At 37.6% G+C, this 21515-nt stretch overlaps 1 long non-coding RNA gene across 2 annotated transcripts in view; it reads right to left on the bottom strand.

Moving 5' to 3' along the window:
- Nucleotides 1-4795: 4795 nt before the first annotated feature.
- Nucleotides 4796-21515, bottom strand: part of LOC144457140 (uncharacterized) — a 96657-nt gene continuing 79937 nt past the window's right edge. For both annotated transcript variants that reach the window (XR_013486499.1, XR_013486498.1), the window contains exon 3: nucleotides 4796-5705. This is a non-coding gene — a long non-coding RNA (uncharacterized LOC144457140). The remainder of the gene's footprint in view (nucleotides 5706-21515) is intronic.

The raw sequence follows: 21515 nt of genomic DNA, 5'->3' as shown, positions 1-21515 counted from the left end.
CTTCATTCTCCAGGAGGTCTGTCTCCAGATCAGTAACCAAACCATTGTTGTTACTGGTGATGTTGAAAATCTTTGTTGTATAGTTCTTTTTTGTATTCTTGCCACCTCTTCTTAATCTCTTCTACTTCTGTTAAGTTCCTACCATTTTTACCTTTTATCATACCCATTTTTCCATGAAACATTTTCTCCATATCTCTAATTTTCTTGAAGAAACCTCATTTTTCCATTCTATTGTTTTCTTCTATTTCTTTACATTGCTCATTTAAGAAAACCTTAGCTCTCCTTGCTATTCTCTGGAATTCTGCATTCAGTTGTATATATCTTTCCCTATCTCCTTTCACTTTTCTTTCCTTTCCTCAGCTATTTGTAAAGCTTCATTAGACAGCCATTCTGTTTTCTTGCTCTTCTTTTTCTTTGGAATGTTTAGCTTCTTTGAATAGGTCAGGGTGAAGCTGTGGTAGTCACATACTGTATTCTCTCATGTTTATGATTTCTTGCAATTAAATGTGAATATTTATCTTTGTTCTAACAAGTTGACATTCTAACAGTACAGATAAGTGATTCTGATATGATTCCTGTATTATTAATCAGACATTTCTTGTATGTTAAGATACAATATCTGTGTGTGTGTGTGTGTGTGAAATTCAGTGGCACCACTTCGATATCTTTCTACATTCTCTTTGAAGAAAAGTTATCCTAATTTATAGGCTTCTGTGTTGTATACAAACATTTGACTTTTTTTTTCTTAATTTGAACCAGGTTTTCTATTATTCTTCTCTATTCCTACTTTTGAATTGAATACTTGAATATTAAGGTATATGTTGCTTTAGTTTGGAGGATCTCATTAATGAGAGAACTTAATATTATGCTATTATGCTATTAACTAATTATTAATTTGTGAGTCATCCTTTTCCTCCCATTTCTTTTAAGAACAAATTCCTGAAAAGGCCAGTCAGTCTCTGAAGGGCTTGACTGAGAGATGAGATTACTCCTAGACCACAAGGCACAGCTTGTTAACTAAGTTGGGGGGGACCTCACCCAAATGGGAAACCTAATTTCTGTTTAGAGTATAAACAGAATCCAGTCTGGACAGGACCCTTGCCTGGGGAAGGGACTCTTGTCCTTGATCTCCTCCATTAGAGTTTAGGGAGACACAGCTCATGAAGGAGGAAACTCGACAGAGAAGTCCAGATGCAAATAGCTTCCCCTGCCCAGATGTCTTGAGGCTGCTGAGTCTCAACAACAAGCCATGTTTTCAGCAGGAGGAGCTGAAGACTTTTAGCCCACCTCCTCTTTAAATGTTCACCAATCAGGATTGAGTTTCATTTGTTATTATTAGCTAGTCTACTTAATAAATTGATTATTAATTACCCAGAAACTTTCTTCAGGGGTTTTCATTCATGACATCAATACCTTTATAGAATTCTACTGCCTTCCAAACCTCTCTAACAGGTGTTGCATTTAAGCTGCATTTATTTTCATAAGGTTATTTTTGCATATGCTTATCAAGTTGCTCATGAACACGAGATAATCAAATGTCCAGTGAAATGGCGTTTCTTATTGCCTCTGGTACACAATAAAACGAACTCCATAATTCCATTATTTGTCTCTCCATAAAGAACCCGTGCCATTCTCCAGGTTAGAAGCAACTTACTTATATCTCCTGATTTCCTTTATAGCTAAATGACAATGTTGATGTAGGTTAATTTTTCTAGTAGTATGTTAGCTGATTAGTTGTTGGACAATGATTTTACATTTAAAATATTATTAATTCAATGAGTGATTTAAGGATGCCTAAAACTATACAATTCTTAGTACCTTCTATATAGTTTTCCATCACTGTTACTGTCACTACAAAAATAAAAGGGGACTATTTGGCACATTATTTATAATTTTTCCCTTTCATGAACTCTATGTTCTATACATATTGGCCTACTCCATTCTGTTCCTCGCATACAACATTTCATGTCCAATCTCTATGCTTTTCCATGAGTTGTCCCTCATGCCTGGAATACACTATCTTTTCACCTCCAGCTCTTAGACTACCTTTTCTACTTCTTCAACATGATGTTTTTTCTGATCCTTTCAACTGCTAGTGCCCTCACAAAATTTCCCTGTATTTATTTTGTATATACTTATATGTTTATATTTTATTTATCATACTGAAAGAAAAGGTTCTTGAAAGCAGAGTCTTTCATGTTTCTACTGGGATTTTGAATGTTAGGTACACAGCAATAAATTTTTGTTGATTGATTTTTTGGGTTTCAATGACCAAGGAACTCATCACTTACTAATGATGAACCTCTTCATACTTAATTAGATTGATCCATCAATAACAGACAGTCTTCCTCTGGGACCATATTTAAACCTCTCAAGAATAGTAAAAACTGCAAGAGCTTGTATTTCTTATATAGCCTTTAAGAGCACAAAGTCACCTCCATGCAAAATGGAGACATCAGCTAGGACCATCAAATGGTCAGTTTTATTGTTATTGTTGTTGATATTGTCTTCACAAAACTGCATAATTAATAAAAATAACAAAATTATAATCTATGTCCTGTTTAATAGCCATATTGGACCCCGCTGTCCAACTAAACCAACATAAGCACCATTATATTATTGTGAAAAGAATATACAAGAGTTATGAGATTGGGCCAAGTCTATGTAAGCCTAGAGCTTGGAGTGCCAGATCAGACATCTGAATTCATATATAGAATAGCATGTATGTGTGGTAGGAGGTGGTTCATTTAACAGAAAAGCTAGCCTTCTTGCCTGGTCCCCACCTACGTACAGGCACAGCTACTCTTTCCAAACTCCTCTCTTAAGCCCTGCCAGGCAGACTTTCCCTTAATCAACATCTCCACTCTGCCCCACACTCAGGAGAAGATCTCCTATTAGAAATGATGGGAGTAATGAATTTGCCCGAGATACTGCCTCTGAAAGATTCATCTTCAGCTTCCTTTCTAATTCTTAAATCTGCTTACTCATAACGTAGACTTTTGTCAAGGAGAAATCTTCATTTAGTTTTTGCTCTGCTTCGGAAAGTTTACAAAATATAATAATCCATAAGATTCTCTTTTATTTTGCTTGAACATTCCCAGTAGAGAAAAGAATTCCCATGTCTGACAATTTAAACAGAATCTGGACTTTTGTCCCTTTCTTTTGGCTATGTACTTTGCTACCACAGGCCCTTCTTACTGGTTTCCCCTTCACAACAATGAGGCATGCAGATCAGAAACAGTTAGGACTGATCCTGTAAGACAGCTTTAGTACTCACTTATTAATTAAAACAGCAATTATAAACAACTTTGAAGAACAGGAAAAACTTTGGATTTAACACGTGTCGTCTCTGTGTGTGATTTACAGGGGTGTATTGGTAAATGTTTAACAACCACCTCTCCCTCCAAAAAATGTACCCACGGTAAGTTTAATCTGTATTATTAATAATTTCTCTGTCGCTTTCTTAAGTCTGGAGACAATTAACAAAATGATAAATCAAGCTTGATTTTTAGCATTTCCAATTCTGATTGCTGAGGTATAAATGCTCACATCGAGAATTTAATAATCTGCTTGGTTGGAGCTAACCCTAGTGCACCCGTGGAAAGTGGAGGAAGAGCATAAAATACTCCCATCGGAATCAGTCCTCTCACAAGAGAAAAGCCAGCAATAAGCAGACCTGCCTTGTTCTTCAATCCCAGGCAGGCTCCACCTGACTGGAGGAAGGAGAGGGAGGGGAATCACCAGTTATCTCCAGGAGTAGTGGCTCAACCCCTACATCTGCCTTCATGCTTTGCTCTATTTCTACCAGTCTATCAAATCTCCATCACTCCCTTTACCTCCTGGAGCCCTTCTTTCTGACTCCAATACTATGGTGAATTTAACGTTCCCAAAGCGCCTCCCCCAGCCCTTCACTCCCACATCTCCATGCACATTTCTTGTTTCTCTGGAGGGCCTCTCTATGTCTGAGAGGCTGCATTCAGATACAAAAAATTATAACAGTTAAGAAGCATCAGCGATTTTAGAAGTCATCTAATTCAACCACCTCAATTTATAAGTAAGAAAATTGATGCTAATTCAGGGAAATATTGCTTCTTTTAAATATGCCAGCCATCTTTATTGACTGCAGTAAGCATCATGTTTTCTCACCATGGCTGCGATGATTTTTTGTGCAGAAGACATCATTGTCAGGGCCTTGGTCTGATTCTCCACAAAAATCACTCTGAATTGGTCAACAAGGTATGAACGAACTAGAAAAAGCTGGGGACAAGGTTTGCTAATAGAACTTTCAGCCCCTTGTGAGCATGAACCCATTTAAGGTTGGGACAGATTGATTATCCCAGAGGGAGAATGTCCAGAAGGTCAGCTGTCCCTTAAAAGGCAGTGTTTTGAGATTCCATCTGCTCCCATTGAAGGGTTTCCTGCTGCTGCTTCCAGCCTTGGTATGCACTTGTCTTACTGTTCCCTGGCCATCTGACCCTGACCAGGCTTGGTGTCTACTTTTGTTGGCTTTTGCTATTTTACCTTTGTCTAACAATAAATAAGCACCACTGTTGGGCACTGGTATACCCCTCCTCTCCACTAAAGGTTTCTGGACCTAGGTACACAGTCTGGACCAGGTTCAGTCCTGTAGGAGTCTTGCTTCTAATGAAATGGGTTTAACTCCTTTTTCTCACATTCTGCTCTTTAATCTCCAACCTTAGGCACCCTAGAAACAAATTACTTAAAGACTATGTTTTGGCTAATGACTAGTTCTCCCTAAAAGAGGAATTAAAAATGTACTTAATTTAAAGTGTAAAACAGGTATGGAACAGGTATTTATTTCCTACACACAAAAGGAAAATTTCAAAACACAAAAAAGACAGGGCATGATGACAGGAAGACTAACACCACCCCCCGTCCCATGTAAACCTAACAGTAGGGACTACTTTTTTTTTTTTGCTTATATTTATATCTCCATTTGCAGCTCTACTGTAGCACAGTGCCTGCTACGTGAGTAGGTTCTTAATAAATGTTTTATCCATCCAGTAATTTGATAATTAAATCTTAACAGAAGATAAAGCAGATTTCAAGAGTACTGAACAGGCACTATTAACATTTGACCTCAACTCTGCCCACAAAATCCATGGCTTCTGGCAAACAAGCAGGGATTTGGGTTCTTCTTTCTGCACACTCTCCAAACTTTTCTTCCTCCTTGCTAGGTACCTTCCTACCATGGAGAAAACTGCACCCTAAGGCCTCATTCTCCTGAATGATGACTCCCTCACTGGGACCAGTGTCTCAGGAAGGAACCTCACACTTTGACTCACCCTCCAGATTTCTTCTCCTCCTCTTTATCACCACCTTGCCCCCTCTTAGTTACTCTTCCTCACTGCTTTTCCAGTTGCCCTTTATGTACTATCTTCTTACATTAGAATTTAAGCTCCTTGGGTGCAGAGACTATCTCTTTTTCTCATTTTTAAAAGATATATGGCACTTACTACAGTGCCTGGCACATAGCAAGTACTTAATAAATGCTCTTCCTACCTATCTATCTATCTGTCTACTGGGGATCATCTTCTCCAAGAAAGGTGGGAGTAATTGTCAAGTATTCTTCCTGCTGCCACCAGTCATCTCCATCCAAAGGATTCAGTACTTCTGAGCCTCTTGAATTCATATGTTGGCCTTCAAGCCTGTTTATATCCATCTTGGGGTTAATACTCATTCACCTAAGGTCAGGAAAGAATAAACATAAAACAAGTCAGAGCTGAGACTCTGAGGGAGTCAAAGAAAAGATGTTTCTATTTATATTAAACAAAGTATTGCTGCCCTAACCAAAAGAATGCTTGTAACAATGCAGATGAAGTGAGCTTAGTACCACTCAGCCCATCCAGTGGCCAGAAGTAGGGAAACACTGCAACTGGCCATTGAAGAGTGTACCTAGGGCACCAATTGATAGATCTGTTCAACAGTAATGTCATATTCTGAGAAGAACCCAGAAGTCGATCAACTTGCCCAACCTGGCTTGGCAGAAGCTGCAAACTACCCTAGCCCAGTGCAATAGCATTAGAGCCTTGAAATGGAGCCATCACAGCCAGTAAGTAACCATCTTTGACACCATACCTATAAAAAGGACATAGAGGCCTTGCAATTCTGGAGGTGTGAGTTACCTTGGACACATGTGTCCTGTATAAGTGTGCTTTACTACTATCATTCTTTAAGTTCATGCCCTCTCTTCCCCGTCCCCCCTCAAACTCTTGGAGTTTTTGTGGAAGAATATGTTCCTGGTATTGGGTAAAATGTTTTATAACTGATTTTCTTGCTATACCATTTGAGTAAATGCCTTTGATAAAGAATTAACTGAACCTATTGGCTGATTGTTAGGGGAAGCACATGGATGGGGGCTTGTGAGCTAGCATTTAGGAATGATAAGATCTCAAAGTGTTATCTCTAGGACATTGTAAGTAGTAGCAGCCATTCCTTCAGAGATTCTACCTGCTAATGTATATGAGTTGGGCAAGTGACCTCAAAGATTCTCATTAAATTCTCTATCCCCAACATATAGCATAGTGCCTAGCATATAGTTAAGTACTTAATAAATTCATTTACACCACAGCAGCACTTTTGAACCAAAATTAACATCTGCCAGCAAACTGCATATTCCTTGACCAACCAGCTTCAGGGCTTCTACCCACAGGATCAGAGGAGCATAGATTTAGACCTGGAAGTGACTGTAAAGTCCAACCTCACTTTGCTGTTGTTCAGTTATTTTAAGTTGTGTCTGACTCTTCTTGACCCAATTTGGGGTTTTCTTGGCAGAGATACTGGAGTGATTTTCCATTTTCTTCTCCAGCTCATTTTACAGTTGAGGAAACTAACGCAAACAAGTTCAAGTAACTTGACCAGTTTAAGTGATAGCTCCATTTCAAGGCTCTAATGCTATTGGACTGGGCTAGGGTAGTTTGCAGCGGCTGCCAAGCCGGGCTGGACAAGTAGCTCAACTTCTGGGTTCTTCTCAGAACATGGCATTACTGTTGAACAGATCTATCTATTAGTGCCCTAGATATTCTCTTCAACCAGTTTCAGTGTTTCTCTACTTCCAGCCACTGGATGGGCTGAGTCACTTAAGCATTTAAGCACTTAAATGACACAGCTAGGAAATGCCTGAGGCTAGATTTGCCTGGTGCTCTATCCACAGCACCACCTAGTTGCCCTTCCAAACCCACTTTCTTCCTGATAAGGAAACTGAAGCTAAGAGAAATTTAGTGATTTGCCCAATCATATAGCCGGTAAATGTCTGAGGCAGGATTTGAACTCAAATCTTACTGACTCCAAGTCTGGAGCACAATCTACTGTACCATGCTGCCTCTCACCTCAGGTCAACTAGCCTCCATTCAAGCAAGGAGTCAGAAAAATGAATTGCTTAATAGATGCTGCCTCTGGGCAACTAGAGAAATACACAGAAATTGGTGATTGAGTAGAGAAAGACAGCTAGGGTTACTCATATAGATAAGCTGTTAAGACTCCACCTGAACCTGGGGAAAAAGAAAAATGTAAGCTAGGTTTGTACTGTATTGAGAGGTATGGCACAATTGTGAGACTCCTCTGTCTAAAGTAAATGGCTAGGCCAGGGGTGGGGAACCTGCAGCCTCCTCTAGGTTCTCAAGTGCAGCCCTTTGCATCCAGATGGCCGCACTTGAGGATCTAGAGGGCCACATTTGGCCTCAAGGCCACAGGTTCCCCACCCCTGGGCTAGGCAGTACCTCCAAAAGCTTGCAGTTTTCCTCCCAGTCTCCTTCAGTGTTTGCACTGTGTGGTCCTAGCTACTAACCTTCCAGGGAAGGCAGTCATGGGCCTTCTGTGATATGTCTGTGTTCCCATTGGGGTTAGTGTGTGGATTCACCATCAGAACCTGTGCTCCTCTGCAACGTTAGACAGAGAACTCATCAAAGAGAACATATAGCAGCGGTGACTGCAAGCCTACGTTCTAGGCTTATTACACATGACTTCCTTCCTTTCAATCATACTGCATTCCAAAAAACAACCTCACTTTCTGATGTTTCCTGCCCATGCCATTCTATCTTCTGTCCCCAGGTCTTCTGTCCCCACTGCCTAGAATGCATTCTCTCATCACTTTATCTTTTTTTTTTCTGAGGCTTAGCTCAAGTACCACCACTTCATGCACTAGACCTATCTGGATCTCCGGAGCTTAGTGTCCTCCTCATCCCCAAATTACTTTGTGTAAAGGCTTGAGACTTTGAATAGTCTATTTACATATGAAAGGGTCACAGCTGAAGTCTGATAGACAATGGATTTGCCCTGGGTGCAGATAGCCTCAGGGGAAATTTTAAAATGGAAGAATTAATCCTGGATGGGGATTGGAAAGGAGACAGAGCTGGGACTAGGAAAGAGAAGGCTGCAGATACTGAGCAGATGGAACAGGGGGAGGCTTTCTGTTATTCCTAGGATTAAGATTCTGACTCTCTCCGAAAGAACCCTGTGGCCAAGCACTGCTATTGAACCAGAAGCTGAAGGATATGGTGGAGACTATGGCCAAGCATGGAAACCAGGCAGCAGAACCACAAGGCTGTTGGGCAAGGAGCTGTGTAAAGACATAATGAGAAGACATCAGGGTAGGGGTGAGTGTGGGGAAGAGAGGTGTCATTTTCTCCATCTAAATGTATTCACCATAGGGGAAAGGGGGTCCTGGGGGCAGCTAGGTGGCGCAGTGGATAGAGCACTGGCCCTGGATTCAGGAGGACCTGAGTTTGAATGTGACCTCAGACACATAACACTTACTAGCTGTGTGACCCTGGGCAAGTCACTTAACCCCATTGCCTAGCCAAAAAAAAAAAAAAGAAAGAAAGAAAGAAAGAAAGGGGGTCCTCTTATTCATGATATACTTACTAACTCTCTGCACTGATAAGGTGTAGGTTGGTGGGAGACTGTGTCCTAGGGGAGATGCTGTAATGCAGATTCTCTCACTGTGGAACTCCAGTAAATAAATGCCACAGTTCTGAGCTTTTTGTTTTGGGAACCTAAAGTTAGCCATCCTGGGAGTATGAGTTGGGGGTAGCTACATTTATATTTATATATTATATATTATATTATATTATATTATATTATATTATATTATATTATATTATATTATATTATATTATATTATATTATATTATATTATATTATATTATATTATATTACATTATATTACATTATATTAATTATATTAATTATATTAATTATATTACATTATATTATATTATATTATATTATATTATATTATATTATATTATATTATATTATATTAATTATATTACATTATATTATATATATTTATAGTGTAGTGGCCTTGTAGTAAGAATAAATTAAGGTAATAACCTTAATAAAGTAATTTGTCAATTTAGTATAACTGATAATGTTGTGATTTCTATTACCTTAATGAGATCGTTTATCAACTTAATATAACTGACTCCATTTTGTTTTAAGCCTCTCTTTTGTGATTTAGCTATTTTGAGGAAATCGGTTTTTTTAGTAATAAGATAAGAACTTGTATGATTTGTTGTGGTAAGTATCATGTATGTATTCTTAAACAGCTAAACATATATGGACTTTCTGATAAGACAGACCACCAATGAAAAATATTACAAATGACTTTATCAGTAATTTTGAAGTAATCTACATATCAAATTATGTGGTAAACAATTTAAGAAAACCCACTGCTAAAAGTATAAAAAACACACCTGAGACACTAGCCATCAGTCTCTTCCTATGTGGCAACTGTAGTTTGCTCCTGCTTCCTGTCCCCCACCTGAGACTCCAGCAAGTACATGCTGATTCCAGTTGGTTGTCAGAAACAGAAAACCACCCTGGAGGGAGATGTGATCTCCAGGTGGGCAGAGAGAGAACCTTGTTGAGTCTAGTAAGAAAGAAGTCTATTGGATCCTCCAAACCACCAGATTGGTGGTTTGTTCTTAGAGGATATTGTTTGCACAACTGGATGAATAAAATTTGGTTGCATGCACTGAGAAATGTGTGCAAGTTGTTTCAGCCCTCGTAGCTCCTTACTTCATGCTTGGTGCACAGGGGGCACGCTTGTTAAATGCATGTTTTAGCTGAAGTTTTGGCTTTAAAGTTGTACATCTGATGAGCCATCATTTTTGATGGCTTTTCACCTGGAAGCCTTGTCACACTGTAACAGTGGGAGCCAACTCTTAGAATTATGCACTGCATTGTTTTTTGGGGTTCGAGGGTGAGACTGTAATTTCATTGGTGTAGGGAACTCCCAGTGAGGAATCTCCCTCTAGCAAGGCGGCCTGGCTCCTTTTCTGTAATTTGTAATCTTAGAGGACTGTATGGAGCACTGAGAAATTTGATTTGATTTGAACTAGGTCATCCTGATACCAAGGAGAAATTTCTATCCACTATGCCACATAGTAGGCAATTAATACATGTTTGCTCAATTGAATTAATTGTAACTCTCTTGCTATCATGTGGCCTTTTTATTCACTGCCCAGGACCCATTCATTATTCTCCAAACCATTAAATTCCATTGATTCTTCTTTTTTTTTTAATTTTTGGTCTTACTTGGAATTCCCTTTGTCAAATGGTAAACCATGTTCTCTTCTGGTTTCTAAAACACTTGTGGGTTTCTTCCCCAAAAGGTCATTAAATATATTACCCAGCCAGATTCCTTCCTCTCCTGTGAGCAAATAGGGTGGTATGGACCCCTTTCTGTCATCTGCCTCTCCCTCTCCTTCGCCTTTTTGAGCAAACACCATTTCATTTATGCCTCATAGCAATTGTTTTACTGTTCCTCTGCCTTCTTGTGTGCAGCCAGGAGGTGGAAGATACATCAACTCCTGCTCACAAAGCCAGAGGTGGGGGAGGGGTAGTGGGTTTGTGGCCATCTACACACAAGGGGAGCCAAAAGAAAGTGCCTTCCTGTAAAGGACTAGTAACTTGCTCCTTTAAGGTTCATGTTACTTTTGAAAAGGAAGCTTTACATTCATTGATACAAATAGATCTATGTCTTTTTTTTTCATGTGTACTGGCTAAGGCAGCATCTACTCAGGGTAATTTTTATAGCTTTAGTTTTTAAGGAGATTTGTGTATATATAGAGAGAGATTAGGTGGGTTGATTTACATGCTTATATATGTATGTAAACAAGAATGTGTCAAATGTGTAGACCCTACACAGTGATGTGTGTGTGCATGTGAGGGACATATACACATGTGAACGTGTATGGGGTAGATTTTATATTTGAATGAGCTCTCCATTGTCCTGTGTTGAATGATGTTAGCTAAGAAAGCTATATCTGCTTTGTGTTAGAGAAAGGAAAGAGAATTTCTGGACATTGGATATAACAGAGCAAGATGTCAATCCAAACTTCCATGCCAAATTTAAAACTTATTCATGCAAATCTAAACTTAAAATTATTAAGGATTGTCATCATTCTTTATCACAATATTTAACTACCCTTGGTTCAGAGGACACAATCTGAAATGCCTAGTCACTAAATCAATGCAACAAAAATTTATTAACTACCTACTTTTAGAGACAGGAAACAGTAGTGGATTTGGAATGGAAAGAAAATCTTGGTTCGGATCTCAACTCTGCCAAACGAACTGTGTGAATTTGAGGAAATCACTTTACCTCTCAGTTTCCTCATCTATAAGATGAGACAGCACTGAGTCATGTAGTAGTAGATGCTATTAACAAGGTCCCTTCTAGCTGAAAATTCTTAATGCTACAAGCAAAGTACTGGAGATAAAAAAAAATGCACGAGGTAGTAAAAACAAGATAATTTGAGGAGGAAAAGAGTGCTAACACCCAGGAGGATCACACAAGATTTTCCATAGGAAGTGGTACCTGATCTGAGCCTTGAAGGAAGTTAAAGATTGTAAGAGGTGGTGCTGAGGAAGGAGAACATTCCAGGCCTTTGCCTATGTAAAAGCACAGAGACTAGAGAGTGCAGGGAACAGTTAGTAAGAGGGCACTTTAACTAAAACATATGTATGTGTGAAGGGAAATAATTTGAAGTTAAGTGTAGAACACCCCTCCTGGATCACTGCCATGTCATGGCAGAGGGGCTTATGTAGCTCAATGAAACTATGAGCAATGCAGTGAAGGGTTATCCAAGATGAACAGGCCACAGTGGTGAGTTCTGACAAAAAGTGATCAACTGGAGAAGGAAATGACAAACCACTCAGGTATCTTTGCCAAGAAAATCCCATGGAAGATAAGCCCCTCAGATTGAGGACCTGGTGTACCATGTTCCACAGGGTCAAGAAGAGTTGGACAGGGCTGAACAACTGAACAACACAAAAAACAACAAAAATCTAGAACAAGGGCTCTCAACTTTTTTGTGTGTCAGACTCTTTGGGAGTATCCTTATGGATCCTTTCTCAGAATAATGTTTGTAAATTCATAGAGTAAAATACATAGGATTAAAAGGAAGTCAATTATATTGAAATATAGTCTGTCAACAAGACTTCTAATCTAACAGTAATTCTAACAACTATAGTAATTTCAAAGTACAGGGAACCATAAACAAATATTTTTGAGATATCTACAACTAGTATAATATGTGAAAATTTCTGATTCCATTAGTGACAAAGTCAGGTGCTAATAACACTGCTGTAGTTTACTGCATGTGTTTGTATTTTCAAAACATTCTAAATTTTAGAGGTTAGTGAAAACAAAGGTGCAATTCTCTTTTCCATCCAAATTTGCTAGCCCTCCCTTGAAATAAGGTATCTGTAGACCCAAGGTTAAGAATCTTTCATCTAAATGATTTGGTTGGAGCCAGATTGTGTATGGCTTTAAGTGATATGTGTGTGTGTATAAAAATGTGTGTATTTATGTACATATATATGTATGTTTCTATGTATGTATAAACACACGTCCATGCTGTTTTTCAGTTGTCTGACTCTTCCCGATCCCATTTGGGTTTTGTTTGTTTGTTTGTTTTTTGGCAAAGATAGCTTGCCATTTCCTTCTCCAGTTCATTTTATGATGAGAAACAGAGGCAAAACAAGGTTAAGTGACTTGCCCAGGTTTACCAAGATAGTAAGTGTCTGAGGATAGATTTGAACGTAGGTTTTCCTGAGTCCAAGCCCAGAGCTCTATCTGCTGAACCACCAGCTGCCTCAGAACCAGGAAAACAATTTATATTCTAACAACAGCACTGCAAAAATGAACAATTCTGAAAGACTTCAAACTTCGATCAGTGACAAAATCAACCATGATTCCAGAAAGCTGAGGTGGGATTCTATCTTTACAACATCTCTCCTATTCACTCCCTTCCCTCTCCTGTGATACTGCCTATCTCATAACAGCGAGATGATGGACTGACTAATTTGAAAAAACTAGATGTGGGTGAAAGAGTGTTGAATTAATTTTCTGAGTAATTTGTTGAATTCATGGATGAATTCTCTCAGATGGACCCTGGTAAAAGTCAATGGGTTTTGAAAGTGACAGTCCAATTGAATTCAATTATAGAAATATTTATTAGAGAAGTAATATGTGCAAATTTTAGAGTGGGGGTGGAAGAGAGATTCAAGAAAGACTTCAAGGGAGATGGGCTATGGAGCTGGGACTTGAAGAAAGAAAAGAAATTTTAAAAGTTAGAGATTTGGTGAAAGTATATTCCCAGGCATGGATGATGGCCTAGGCATATTCAAGAAGGCATAGAAGGACAGGACAACACTGGGGGAATAGCTAGAAATCCACTTGGGCTAGAATATAATATATATGCAAAAGAATTATCATGATACAACACTGCAAAGATAAGTTGGAGCTAAATCATGGAAGATCTTAAGTGCTTTTCTAAGTAGTTTGTATTTTATCTCACAGGCAATAGGGAGGTGAAACCTGTGCATTAGTAAAACTTATCTGTCAGCTATCGGAAAACTGAAGTAGAGAGGAGAGAGACAGCTATAAGGAGATGATGACGATAGTCCATTCTAGAAATAATGAAAGCCTGAACCAGAGTGACTGGATTGGACACAAGAGATGTTTCAGAGACAGAAATTAGGCAGGGTTTAGGGAAAAGTCAAAGATAACACCATAGATTTGAGCCTGATGGTAGATAGAAAGTAGAAGAATGTTGAAATAATAAAGATGGTAGGAAAGGCAGGTTTAGAGGGGGAAAGATAGACATGTTGAATTTAAGGTGACAGATGACATCCAAGTGACAGGATATAAAACAAATTGATGAATGGCTTCCTCCCCAAAATAGAGATCAAACTGATGATGAAATGCAATAGTGAAAAGTACTGGAAAGAAAATGATTAGGATATAGAAAGAGATTCTTTCCTGTCACCAGGGGCTAGCTATCACCAAGGATGGGTAATTAGCAGGTAACCACAGGCTCCTTGGACATTAAGATACAACTATACCAGTTTGTCAGGTTCTTATTACTAAGATGTGATATAACAAGTTAGAGGTGATGTAACATGAGAATACCACAGAGATAAATAAGACAATAAACATGAGAGCACTTTGAAAAGATAAAAGCACTGTACAAGTAGATTAGGGGAAGGAAGGAAATAAGCATTTCTTTAGTGCCTACCATGTGCCGATGCTAAGTGCTTTTTCCAAATATTACCTCAATTGAGTAATAGGCTTGCAGAGCTAAAAGATGTAGTAGAGATCATATAGTGTATTTGACAGATGTGGAAACTGATTCCTAGAGAGCTGAAGCATTTGCCCCAGCTTACACAACTACTTATTAGCAGAGTGGGATTCAATTCCAAGTTCCTTAACTCCTTATTCAGTGTTCCTTCCACTATACCATATGAGGTACAGGTATAGCTGAGGAGATCTCATTGTAAAGGTGAAGGGAATAAATGAGAAAGAATTTGATCAATAGAAGTTCTTTGTAGTTCTTCCAGAACAGCAGTGCTCATACTTTTTGATCCCAGGACTCCCTTACATTTTTCTTTTTTGGTATTCTACTTTTTCCAATTACATGTAAAGATGGTTTTCAACATTCATTTTTTTATAAGATTTTGAATTTCAATTTTTTCCTCCCTCTCTCTCTTCCCCCCTCCCCAAGGTGGCAAGCAATCTGATATAGGCTATACATGTACGATCATGTAAATATATTTCTATATTAGTTATGTTGTAAAAGAAGAAACAGAACAAAAGGGAAAAGCCACAAAAAAATGAAAATCGTATGCTCATATCTGCATTCACACTCCATAGTTCTTTCTCTGGATGTGGATAGCACATTCCATCATGAATTTTTTGGAATTGTCTTGAATCATTGTATTGCTGAGAAGAGCTAAGTCAATTGTAGCTGAGCCTCACACAATACTACTGTAACAATATTACAAATATAATACTACAAACTACTTAGAAAAGCACTTAAGGTCTTCCATGATTTAGCTCCAACTTACCTTTGCAGTTTTGTATCATGATAATTCTTTTGCATATATGTTATATTCTAGCCAAAGTGGATTTCTAGCTATTCTCCTGGTTCTCCTGGTTGTTCTCCTGGTTCTGCTCACTTCACTCAGTACCATATACTCTTCTTTAAAATTGATGTTAATTTAATTTTTTTGAAGTCAATTTATACTTGTTTTATTTTTGTAGTACTCATCTATTTGCACCCTTATTATTCTATTTTAAAATTTTTATATTTTTTCCAATTGCATGTAATAACAATTTTAACATTTCTTTTTTAAAACTGAGGTCCAAATTCTTTCCCACCTCATTCCCCTCATCTATCTTTGAGAAGGCAAGCAATTTAATATAAATTACACATGTGTAGTCATGAAAAACATATTTCATGTTAGTCATGTTGCAAAAGAAAACATAGATCAAAAAAAACCCGAAAGAAGTAAAAAAAAGAGAAAAGAATGCTTCAGTCTGCATTCAGACTCCATCAGTTCTTTCTCTGGAAATGGATATCATAAGTTCTTCAGAATTGTCTTGGTTCATTATATTGATCAGAGTAGCTTGAATCATTCACAGTTAATCATCGTACAATATTTCTGTTACTGTGTCCAATATTCTCTTGGTTCTGCTCACTTCACTTTGCATCAGTTAATGTAAATCTTCCTAGGTTTTTCTAAAATCATCCTGCTAATCATTTCTTATAGCACAACAGTATTCTACCATAGTCATATGCCACAACTTGTTCAGTCATTCCCCAATTGATAGACATCCTCTTAATTTGCAATTCTTTGTCACCACAAACCCCTTACCACTGGTATATATTATTAAGGACTTCTCCCCTTGGTTTTATCTATTGATATTTATCATATCAGCATTTAAAATATCATAGTGTTATTATGAATATGGTTTTGATCTTAAAGATTCTCTGAAAGAGTCTCAGAGATCCCCACAGGTCCCTGAGAGTTGCTGCATTAGAGTTCAGGAATTATCAAACTAAGTCTTGATTTTCTGCCCATTAATGTGAGTCACTTCACAGAGCATCATTTATAAAAACAGGGTAGTGTTCTTAGCAGTCTCTCAGGACCTATCCATTCTTTGTGAATTGATGGAACTTGGTAACTGACGGAGTATGAGAGGAAAGAAAGTCAAGGAGAACCCGAAGTTTCAAGCGTGGAAGGCTAAATGAATGATGGTTCTACTGACTGAAAGAATAAAGTCAGAAGGAGGAACTGCTTTAAGAGAAAATAATGATAATGAAAAATAATTCCAATTTATATAATGCTTCAATGTTTACAAAATGTTTTCCTCACAGGGAAATTATTATCCCATGTTATAATTTCCCCAACTGTAAAATGGGGGTAATAGTACTTACCTCACAGGGATGTTGTGAAGATCAGATGAAATATGTTTGTAAGGTACTTAGCATAATTCCTTACACATAGCACTTAATAAATACTTGTTTCCTTTCTTCACAGAACAATGTTACAAGTCAATATGTGTAATGGAAAGTGCCCTGAATCTGTAATCAGATTTGGATCTTGCCCTCACCCCCACCTCCACCACCAATGATTGTTAGCAATGTAACCATAGGCAAGTCAATTAACCTCACTAGCCTTGGTCTCCTCTTATTTAAAATGTGAACAAAAATACCTGTAGCTCTTGCCTCACAGGACCATTGGATCAAATAAGATGTATGTGAAGCATTTTACAAAACTTAAAACATGGCATTAAGGCTAATTATTATTATGTCTTGGAGACCAAATTTTAACCCAGTGTCAAGATGAAAAAAAAAAGATATTGGCAAGTGGAACAATGAGCTAAATGAAATGAGAAATTCACTACAGATGAATGTAAAATCCTACATGTTGGTCCAAAAATCATTTTCACAAATACAAGATAGTGGAGGCATGGATAACCATTTGTTATGGATTTTCTAAAAGGGAGTCCTGTTCAGGCCCAGATTTGACCAAATGACTATTGAAGTCCCCTCTAACTTTGAAATTCTGTGATTCTATATAGTCAGAAATATAGCCTCCTATTAAACATGTCCAATTTAATCCAACATTTATACAATAATGCAAAGCTCTGGGAATACAATGAAAAAAACTAAACAGTTCCTGCTCCCCAAGATTACATTCTACTGAAATTGTTATAAGAAAATATGATGGTGTCTAAGGTTCCTTCTAGCTCTAAATTTATGATCCTATAATTCCGTGATCTGCTTTATCATAATTTGATTTAAGGAAACTCAGGTGGTTTTGAGGAATGTGTTGCAAAAGAAATAATACCATAGGAATTATTTACAGTCATACAGAGTTTGTGGTACATGTAATACATATTAGTGTTGGAAGTTTCTATAGAGAGTACCCCACGCTGATAAAATAATAGATTCTTTGCATATTTGCATATTGTTAGATGAGGCAGGGAGTCAAGGCAGGACAACAAACATTCTTTAAGCCCTTAGTATGTGCTAGGCATCATGCTAAGCACTGAGGATACAAAGAAAGTCAAAACAACCACAGCAAAACTTACTTTCTACTTTCAAAGAGGTCGCATTCTAATGGAAGGAGACAATAGGCAAATTATGTACAAACAAACTATAAACAGAATAAATTGGAGATAATCTCAGAGGAAAGGCACTAACATTGAAAAGGAATAGGAAAGTCTTCCTGAAGAATGTGGATATTTCTGAGCCTTGAAGAAAAGCCAGGAGGTAGTGGTGAATAGAAACAGAATTTCAAATATGGGGGACAGCCAGTGAAAATGCACAGTCAGGAGATGGGATATCTTATTAGAAGAACAGCAAGGAGGCTAGAGTACCTATATAATGGAAGAGCTCAAAAAGGGGCTTAAAAATTATATAAGATAGGTAGAAGAAAAGTTGGGAAAAGAAATGAGAGTGATACAAGAGAATTATGAAAAAAAAAAGTCAACAGCTTGGAAAAAGAAAACAAGGCTTAAAAAGTAGAACTGGCCAAATGGAAAAGAATGTACAAAAATCCACTGAAGAAAATTACTCCTTAAAAAGTACAATTGGCCAAATGGAAAAGGCAGTACAAAAACTAACTGAGGAAAACTCCTTGAAAGTTAGAATTGGGCAAGTGGAAGCTAATGATTCTAGGAGACACCAAGAATCAGTCAAACAATTTCAAAAGAATAAAAAAATAGAAGAAAATGTAAAATACTTCATTGGGAAGCAACTGACTCAGAAAATAAATCCAGGAGAGACAATGTCAGAATCACTGGACTACCTGAAAGCCATAATCAAAAGGAGGACTTGGATAGCATCTTTCAAGAAATTATCAAGGAACACTTCCCTGATATCCTGGAACCAGAAGGTAAAATAGGCATTGAAAGAATCCACCAATCACCTCAGGAAAGAGATCCCAAAATTAAAAAAAAAACACATTATAGCCAAATTACAGAACTATCAGGTCAAGGAAAAAAATATTGCAAGTGGCCACAATTCAAACATTGGGGAGCCACAATCAGGATCACACAGGACTTAGCGAATCTAAGGTCATGCAACATGACATTTCAGAAAGCAAATGAGGTAAGACTACAATGAAGAATCACCTATGCAGCAAAATTAAGCACAATAACTTCAAGGGGGAAAATGGTCATTCAATGAAATACAAAGTTTTCAAGCATTTATAAGGAGAAGATCAGAATTAAACAAAAAATCGGGTCTCCAATATCAAAATCCAAGAGAAGCCTAAAAAAGGAAAAGAAAACATGAGGGATTTAATGGAGCTAAATTGTTTACATCCCTACATGAGATGATACTTGTAATTCTTAAAAATTGTACCACTAATAGTACAGCATAGAAGGTCCAAGCATAAGGTGAATTTGAGGGAATGACATAAAAAATAATTAAGGGATGAGAAAGAGGAGTACACTAGGTACAGTAGAAAGGGAGAGGTAAGTAGAGTGGGGTAAATTATTTCATGTGAAGAAATGGGAAAAACCAATTACAGTGGAGGGGAAGATGGGAGGGTGGGCAATAGGCATCACTTGAACCTTACTCTCATCAGTGTTGGCTCAAAGAAGGAATGATATACACAATCAGTTGAATATAGAACTTTACCTTGCATGACCAGAAAGTAGGAGGGGAGGAGATTAAGTAAAAGCGGGGGGGGCCACTCACAGAAGAGAGGGCAGACTAGGGGAGGCAGTAGACCAAAGCAAAACACTGTTGAGGAGGGAAAGGGCAAAAAGAAAGAGAGGATAAATAGGTGTAAAAATAGAATGGAGGGAAATAAACAATAATCGTAACTATGAATGTGAATGGGATGAATTCTCCCATAAAAGGGACAGCAAAGTGGATCAAAAACCAGAATCCAGAATCCTATAGTATGTGTTTGCAAGAAACACAGTTGAAGCAGAAACACACACAGAGGAAAGGTAAGGGGCTGGAGCAGAATCTATTATGCCTCAACTGAAGTAAAAAAAAAAAGCAGTGGTAACAATCCTGATACGTCTAATTAAAAGAGATAAGAAAGGAAATTACATCTTGCTAAAAGGCACCATAGACAATGAAATAATATCAATAATAAAATATATGCACCAAGTGGTATGGCATCCAAATTCTTGAAGTAGAAGTTAAGTGAGTTACAGATTCATGACCAAACAAGAGATAGAGAGCATTATGAAATATAAAATAGATAAGTTTGATTAGATTAAATTAAAAAGCTTTTGCACAAACAAAACCAATGCAACCAAGATTAGAAGGAAAACAGAAAGTTGGGGAAACAATCTTTACAACAAGTATCTCTGATAAGGCCTCATTTCTCAAAGATATAGAGAATCGAGTCAAATGTATAAGAATATAAGCCATTGCCCAATTAATAAATGGTCAAAGCATATAAACAGGTAGTTTTCAGATGAAGAAATCAAAGCTATCTACAGGCATATGAAGAAGTGCTCTAAATCACTTTTGATTAGAGAAATTCAAATTAAAACAACTCTTGCCTACCAGATTGGCTAATATGACAAAAAAAGGAAAATGATAAATGTTGGAGAGGATGGGGGGAAATTGGGACACTAGTGCATTGTTGGTGGAGTTGTGAACTGATCCAACCATTCTGGAGAGCAATTTGGAAGTTGCCCAAAGGACAACCAAACTGTGCATTCCTTTTGACCTAGCAATATCACTACTAAGTCTGTAGCCCAAAGAGATCATAAAAAGGGAAAAGGACCTACATGTGCAAAAATATTTACAACAGCCCTTTTTGTAGTGGCAAAATACTGGAAATTGAGTGGATGTCCATCACTTGGGGAATGGCTGAACAAGCTGTGGTAAATGAATGTAATGGATTACCATTGTGCAAAAAGAAATGATGAAAAGGTAGATTTCAGAAAAACCTAGAAAGACTTGTGTGATATGATGCAAAGTGAAATGAGCAGAACCAGGAAAACATTATACACAGTATCAACAACATTGTGTGATGATCAACTACGAATGACTGAGCTCTTCTCAGCAAAACTATGATCCAAGACAAGTACAAAGGACTCACAAAGGAAAATACTATCCATATTCGGATAAAGAACTGATAGACTCTGAATGCAGATTAAAACATACTTTTTTTAACTTACTTTATTCTTTTTCATGGCTTTTTCTCTTTTGATTTGTTTCTTCTTTCTCAACTGTGACTAATACGGAAATATGTTTTACACGATAGCACATGTATAACCCATATCAAATTGCCTACAATTTTAGAAAGAGGGTAGGGAAGAGAGAAGAATTTGGAACTCGATTTTGTAAAATTTTGTGATAATGAAAGCTAAAAGTTGTCTTGATACGTAATTGGGAAAAAATAAAATACTATTGAAGCATGTTTAAAAAAAAGTTTTGCAGAGAATTTTATGTATTTTGTATAGAGTTAGCTATTAAAGTGTCTTATAGGGATCATATGATCATAGATTTGGAGGTAGAAGAGATTTTAGGAATCTAACCCCCTCATTTTACATATTAAGAAACTGAGGTCCAGAGGGCTTAAATGATGATACATGGTTAACAAGTGTCCAAGGTGGGATTTAAACCCAGGTCTTCCTGACTCCAAGTCTAACACTTTATCCACTATATCTTGTTAGACTTTGTAATTTAGGGGATTGGGGGGATGGGGTTATAGATCTC

Source organism: Phascolarctos cinereus, unplaced genomic scaffold, assembly GCF_003287225.1.
Source record: "Phascolarctos cinereus isolate Bilbo 61053 unplaced genomic scaffold, phaCin_HiC Scaffold_1;HRSCAF=81, whole genome shotgun sequence".
NCBI lineage: Eukaryota > Metazoa > Chordata > Mammalia > Diprotodontia > Phascolarctidae > Phascolarctos > Phascolarctos cinereus.
This window is presented reverse-complemented; position numbering and strand designations above follow the sequence as displayed.